Below are 5,981 nucleotides of genomic sequence, written 5' to 3'. Positions count from 1 at the left end.
GAATTAATATATTCTACCCCACCCAAAAATCCTACTACTGGGCATATACCCTGAGAAAGCCACGATTCTAAAAGACACAATGTATCACAATGTTCATTGCAGCATTATTTACAATAGCCATGTTGTGGAAGCAACCTAGATGTGCGTCTATGGATGAATGTATAAAGAAGCTATGGTACATATATACCATGGAATATTACTTATTTAGAAAAAGAACACATTTGAGTTAGTTCTAGTGAGGTGGGTGACCTAGAATATGTTACATAGAGTAAAGCAAGTCAGGAAGAGAAAAGCAAATGTCATATATTAATGCATATATATGGAATCTAGAAAAATGATACTGATGAACCTATTTACAGGGAAGAAATGGAGACACACATGTAGAAAATGGGCTTGTGGATACAGTAGGGGAAGAAGAGAGTGGGACAAATGGAGGGAAGCACTGACATATATACACTACATATGTAAAACAGATCCCCAGTGAGAAGTCGCTGTGTAACACAAGGCGGCCTGCAGCCTGGAGCTCTGTGATGACCTAAAATGGTGGGGGAGGGGAGGGGAGGAAGGCTCAATAGAGACGGGGTATATGTATGATTATGGCTGATTCGCACTGTTGCACAGCAGAAACCAACACAAAATTGGAAAGCAATTTTTCACCAATCAAAACATAAATTTGAAAAAACAAAATAAAATATTATATTACCCCATAGATAATGTAAGAATCTTTTAACAGTATACATTTGTTTATCTCATTTTGACCTGTATGCAATTATTGCTGAGTACATATTTCTACCTTTGTTACAAATCTCTCAATGTACTGTATTTTTTTTAACCTTAAAAAGTAAATCCTCTTTCCTAGCAAATGAGAAAGGATAAAAATATTTTATGTTTACTCACATATTCACCCCTTTTAATAAATGTCATTCTTTTCTGTTTAATCTAAGTTTCCATCTTGTACTATTTTACATCAGCCTGGAGTGCATATAATTTTGGAATACTTGGTTAGAAATCTAACAGGAAGTGGCAGAACATGTCTATTTCAAGGCTCATCTAATCACATTTGCCAAAAATGGGTCAAATTAGTGAAATCACTGATAAACTATCTTATAGTTTATAAAGTGCCTTCATAAACATTTGATATTTTGTGTATTATTTTTCCAATTTGTCGATGATTAAACTGAAGTAAAAGGTAGGTGGTATAATCTCAAATTAGAACTCAAATATTTTGATAACAAATAGCCTATTCTTTTGCCTATATTGCTTAGTCTCTGTGACTGACACATATCGAGCATCCTTCATCAATATGATTTCCAGCATACTTTTAACTTGAGTAGTTTTCTAATTGCATTTTGCCTCAATTGGTCTCTAGCTCCTATTGGGGTTCTTGGGTACCAAAGAGTTAATGTACTACGTCAAACCCTTTCTACTTAAGTTTCCTGGGAGATTACAGAGAGCTGGCTACTTTTTTATTCAACCCAAGGGGCTGCATCCCAGAGGGAAATAGAAGTAGGTGCATCTAGATAAATTAAATGTTAAAGTTGAAATTTCTTGCTCTTGTCATTCAGGAATATACTGAGCATCCAGTATTGGTATGTGCAAGTAGTTAAAACTCCTCTTGAAAACCCAAAGCTAAGGCTTTGTGAAACACTTCATATCTGAAGAAATGACTATGGGGAGGAAGAAGTAGCTTGAGAGAGAGGGAGAGACTTTGTGTGTGTGTGTGTGTGTGTGTGTGTGTGTGTGTGTGTGTATAAAGGGATTATGGATGGGGTTGTGTGGTCTGAAGGTTAAAAATAATTTTATTAAATCTGATATTAGCAAGATCCCATTTATTGGATAATATGAAAAGTAATAACAAGCCTTAATGTCAACTGAAAAAATAAAAAACCTTCTTTGGCCAGTCTAGGACTTGATGTGAAGAAGAAATGGTTAGGAAATTTTTGTTGAAATATTTAATAGTAGCTGATACTTAGTAATATATTCAGTATGCAAAAACTATATCAGACTTTCTAAGATAACTATGTTAGATAGATATTATTGTTTACAATATTTAACAGAAGAGTAAACACCAGAAGCTTACCCAAGTTCACACAGCTGGTAATCTGCAAAGATGAGACATATACCCAGATGTTTCTGTATCATACTTGAGGGTTTATTTTTTTTCCTTAAAGAATGGAAATTCTAAGAAATCTAGGCAATGTTTGAACTGATGACCATATCCTGGAAATATTCCATGGGAGTATACTCTATCCCACTCTCTTAATTTTTCTTCCTGATGTCGGATGTTCTTGAGCAAGATGCTCTCAACAATCTTGCTATTCTTCAGGGTTCAATCTGAGATTTCAATTTTGTATTTTGCACAGTTTCCTAACAGATCTCATCTATTCCAATGACCATAGATATCAACTACCAGTTCAATATTTCTGATTTGATGACCAATATTTCTCTTGAGCTGTTTTTCCTGAAGTTCAGACTCTGTATTCAAAAGCATAGTGTGTAAGAACAAGTTTACCACTGAAAATGCACGTGAATGGACTGAGCATAAATATCCCTTGTTTACCACTACAAAAGAAAGGGAGATGGCACAAAGAAATGATTCTATGTCTTATATTTGTTCCACTCGCATTCACTCTTTGCATGCCTCCCAAGAAACTTTCATATTATAGAAACTATGTTGATGGCAGATATGTGAAGACAAATAAAATCCCATCTATGTTTTACAGTATTTAGCAGTCCATGTATATAATGGGGGTTTGGTTGGGTAGGTATACATGAAAATAGTACATTATAAAAGTATAGAAGAGACTATAGTAAAAACTGCACAGCTGAAATATTCCCCAGAAGACCAAAAGCAATACCCCTAGTCAAAAAAGCAAAAAAGGAAAGGGTTATATGCTTTTGGGAAATGAGGATTTCCTCCTAGGGTGGAAGGGTCAGCATAAAATTTGCTAAATAGGCAAAGTTTGACAGATTACATACAGAATGAGATTTACAGCATTTTAAAATCTACTACCATCTCCAAAATGCACTTTCTTGGGACTTGACAGGAGGCTTGCTGCCATCATGGGTGATAAATAAGATCTGTCCAACAGCTTAGCAGCTCCAAGTCGGTGGGTGAGGTTCTTTTACAAGCTGACAAAACAGAACTGCATAGAAAATACCCCAAAATGTTCATATATAATATGAACAAAGGGCTGCTGACTATTTATTACATTTTCTTGGTTATCTTCTAAAGAATTACAAAATAAAATATCAATTCACAATCAAACTTCAGTTTAGCCAAATGATTTCCAATGTCCCCTAAATTTTCCCTTGGACACTGATGATTTTTCATCTGTTGCAATTTGAACTTTAAAATAAATTCTCTAATGAGGTTAATGCCTCACGTGAACTCTTGACTTCCTTTGTTTCTCCCTTTATTTTTGTGTTTTGCCATTATTTTTGTACAATTGAAATTATTACTTTAATAAGTTGTATTTACATATGCATGTATTCATTATGCTTACCAAATACAAATGGGATTTATAATGGTTAGCTTAAATATGTGTATTTCTCTGGTAATTTATATCAATTATCTAACACTGGGATATCTTAAAGCTCAAAAATTTCATAAGCTGCAAGACTGTATATTTTACCTTTGAAAACATAATCTTTGAACTCTTTAATGACATTAATCAGTTGATAAGTTGTGTCCAATTCTTTGCACTCAGGCTCCCCTGTCATTCACTGTCTCTCAGTTTGTTCAGATTCATGTAAGAGACTTTAACAATAAAACCAAAATTTAGTTTAATGCATAGGTGGAGTTAATATTTTTACCTTACAAAGGTAAATGGAATGATTGGGATATTTTTCATTTTGAATTTCTTTGACTAATTCAGTCATAGAGAGAAAAATATAAGATAATTGATCAAGAGAAACAAGATGAATATGATACTAATGTATGGCTTCAACATTTTCTCTTGAAATAATAAATAATAACTTGAAGTGTGGGCCAAAGGTGTTTGAGCTGGAAACTATCATATTTTGTGTAGGAAAATGAAGGCATTACAGATACATAACTCCCAAGGGTGTATCCATGTTCCATTTCTCCTAGCTTTTCATTTGAAAACCACTATATCATCAATATTAATATATTACAGATACCTGTTCATGATTTTTTGAGCCTAGAGTGGTGTTTATGCTCATGTATAAAATAGAGTAATAAATACCAAGATCATAAATTTAAGAATTAAATTACCTTATAAATTTGCTTTCTAGCATTTGCTATTCACCATAGTGTAGATATCTACAGGGATCTCTGTACAGGAGAACTACTGAAGATCATGTGGAAAAGCTGTAGAAAAGATTCTGAGTATCTGTCAGTAACTCAATCAAAGCAGCTCTGCTTTGACATGAGTTTCATATTTGGCTAGAAATGTTGGAAAACCACCTCCTTAGGATAAATTACTGTAAGTAAAATTCCTATGTTAGAGGACATGAACATGTTTAAGGCTTTTTGACAAATGTTGGCAGTTTCTTTTTATTAATATTTTGTCAAATATATGCTTCTGCATATAGTGTAATAAAAACTGCTCATCTCCCTCTGCTCCTCCCCACTCCTGTCCCACACTGAGCTTTATCCAAAAGTGTTACCGCTTTTTGTTTATGTGATTTCAGATCTGGCTAAAGAGTTCATATTCCCACTTCTCATGGCTGTTCTCAATAACTCTGAGGTCCAACTTTTCCTTCTGATTGGAATTCCAGGATTGGAACATGCCCACGAGTGGATCTCCATTCCCATTTGCCTCCTATATCTGGTTGCCATCATGGGCAACAGTACCATTCTCTTTATCATAAAGACAGAGCCCTCTTCATGAACCCATGTATTATTTTCTTGCCATGTTGGCTATCTCTGACCTGGGCCTGTCCTTCTCCTCTCTCCCCACCATGCTGAGAATCTTCTTGTTCAATGCCATGGAAATTTCACCCAATGCCTGCTTTGCTCAAGAATTTTCCATCCATGGGTTCACAATCATGGAGTCCTCAGTACTGCTGGTTATGTCTTTGGATCGCTTTCTTGCCATTCACAATTCCCTGAGATATAATTCTCTCCTCACTAGCAACAGAGTTGCTAAAATGGGACTGATTTTAGCCACCAGGAGCCTTCTCTTAGTGCTTCCATTTCCTTTCATGCTAAGAAGATTGAAATATTGTCAGAAGAATGTCCTTTCTCACTCATACTGTCTTCATCAGGATACCATGAAGCTGGCCTGCTCTGACAACAAGATCAATGTTATCTATGGTTCTTTGTTGCTCTCTGTACTATGCTGGACTTGGCTTTCATTGTTCTTTCTTATACACTGATCCTGAAGACTGTACTCAGCATTGCATCTTTGGCAGAGAGACTTAAGACCCTGAACACCTGTGTCTCCCATTTCTGTGCTGTACTCATTTTCTATGTGCCCATCATTACACTGGCTGCCATGCACCGCTTTGCCAAGTACAAAAGCCCCCTTGCTATAATCCTTATTGCACACATATTCTTGTTGTTGCCACCCCTAATGAACCCCATTGTGTATTGTGTAAAGACTTAACAAATCCGGGAGAAAGTCTTGGAGAAGCTATCTAACGTATGTAGGAGATAAGATGAGGATGAGATATTGGATGGCATCACCAATTCAATGGACATGAACTTAGGCAAACTCCGGAAGATAGTGAGGGACAGGGAGGCCTGGCGCGCTGCAGTCTGCGTGGTTGCAAAGAGTCGGACACAATTTAGCGACTGACTGACAACAACAAGAGACAAGCACTGAATATTTAGGCAATAAACTGTTGACCAGTATGTATTGGCATCTACAATATATTCAGGACTTTCCCCGATGGCTCAACAGGTAAAAGAATTCACCTGCAATGCAGGAGACATGGGAGATGCAAGTTCAATCCCTGGGTCAGGAAGATCCCCTGGAGAAGGAAATGGCAATCCACTCCAGTATTCTTGCCCG

General features: G+C 36.2%; 1 pseudogene; it reads left to right on the top strand.

Moving 5' to 3' along the window:
• Positions 1-4,614: 4,614 nt before the first annotated feature.
• LOC147358124 (olfactory receptor 51A7-like) lies at positions 4,615-5,624 on the top strand (annotated as a pseudogene).
• Positions 5,625-5,981: the final 357 nt, after the last annotated feature.

The sequence above is a fragment of the Bos grunniens genome, chromosome 15 (genome assembly GCF_055505025.1).
Source record: "Bos grunniens cultivar Pamir isolate PY7600 chromosome 15, Bosgru_T2T1.0, whole genome shotgun sequence".
NCBI classification, from domain to species: Eukaryota; Metazoa; Chordata; class Mammalia; order Artiodactyla; family Bovidae; genus Bos; species Bos grunniens.
This window is presented reverse-complemented; position numbering and strand designations above follow the sequence as displayed.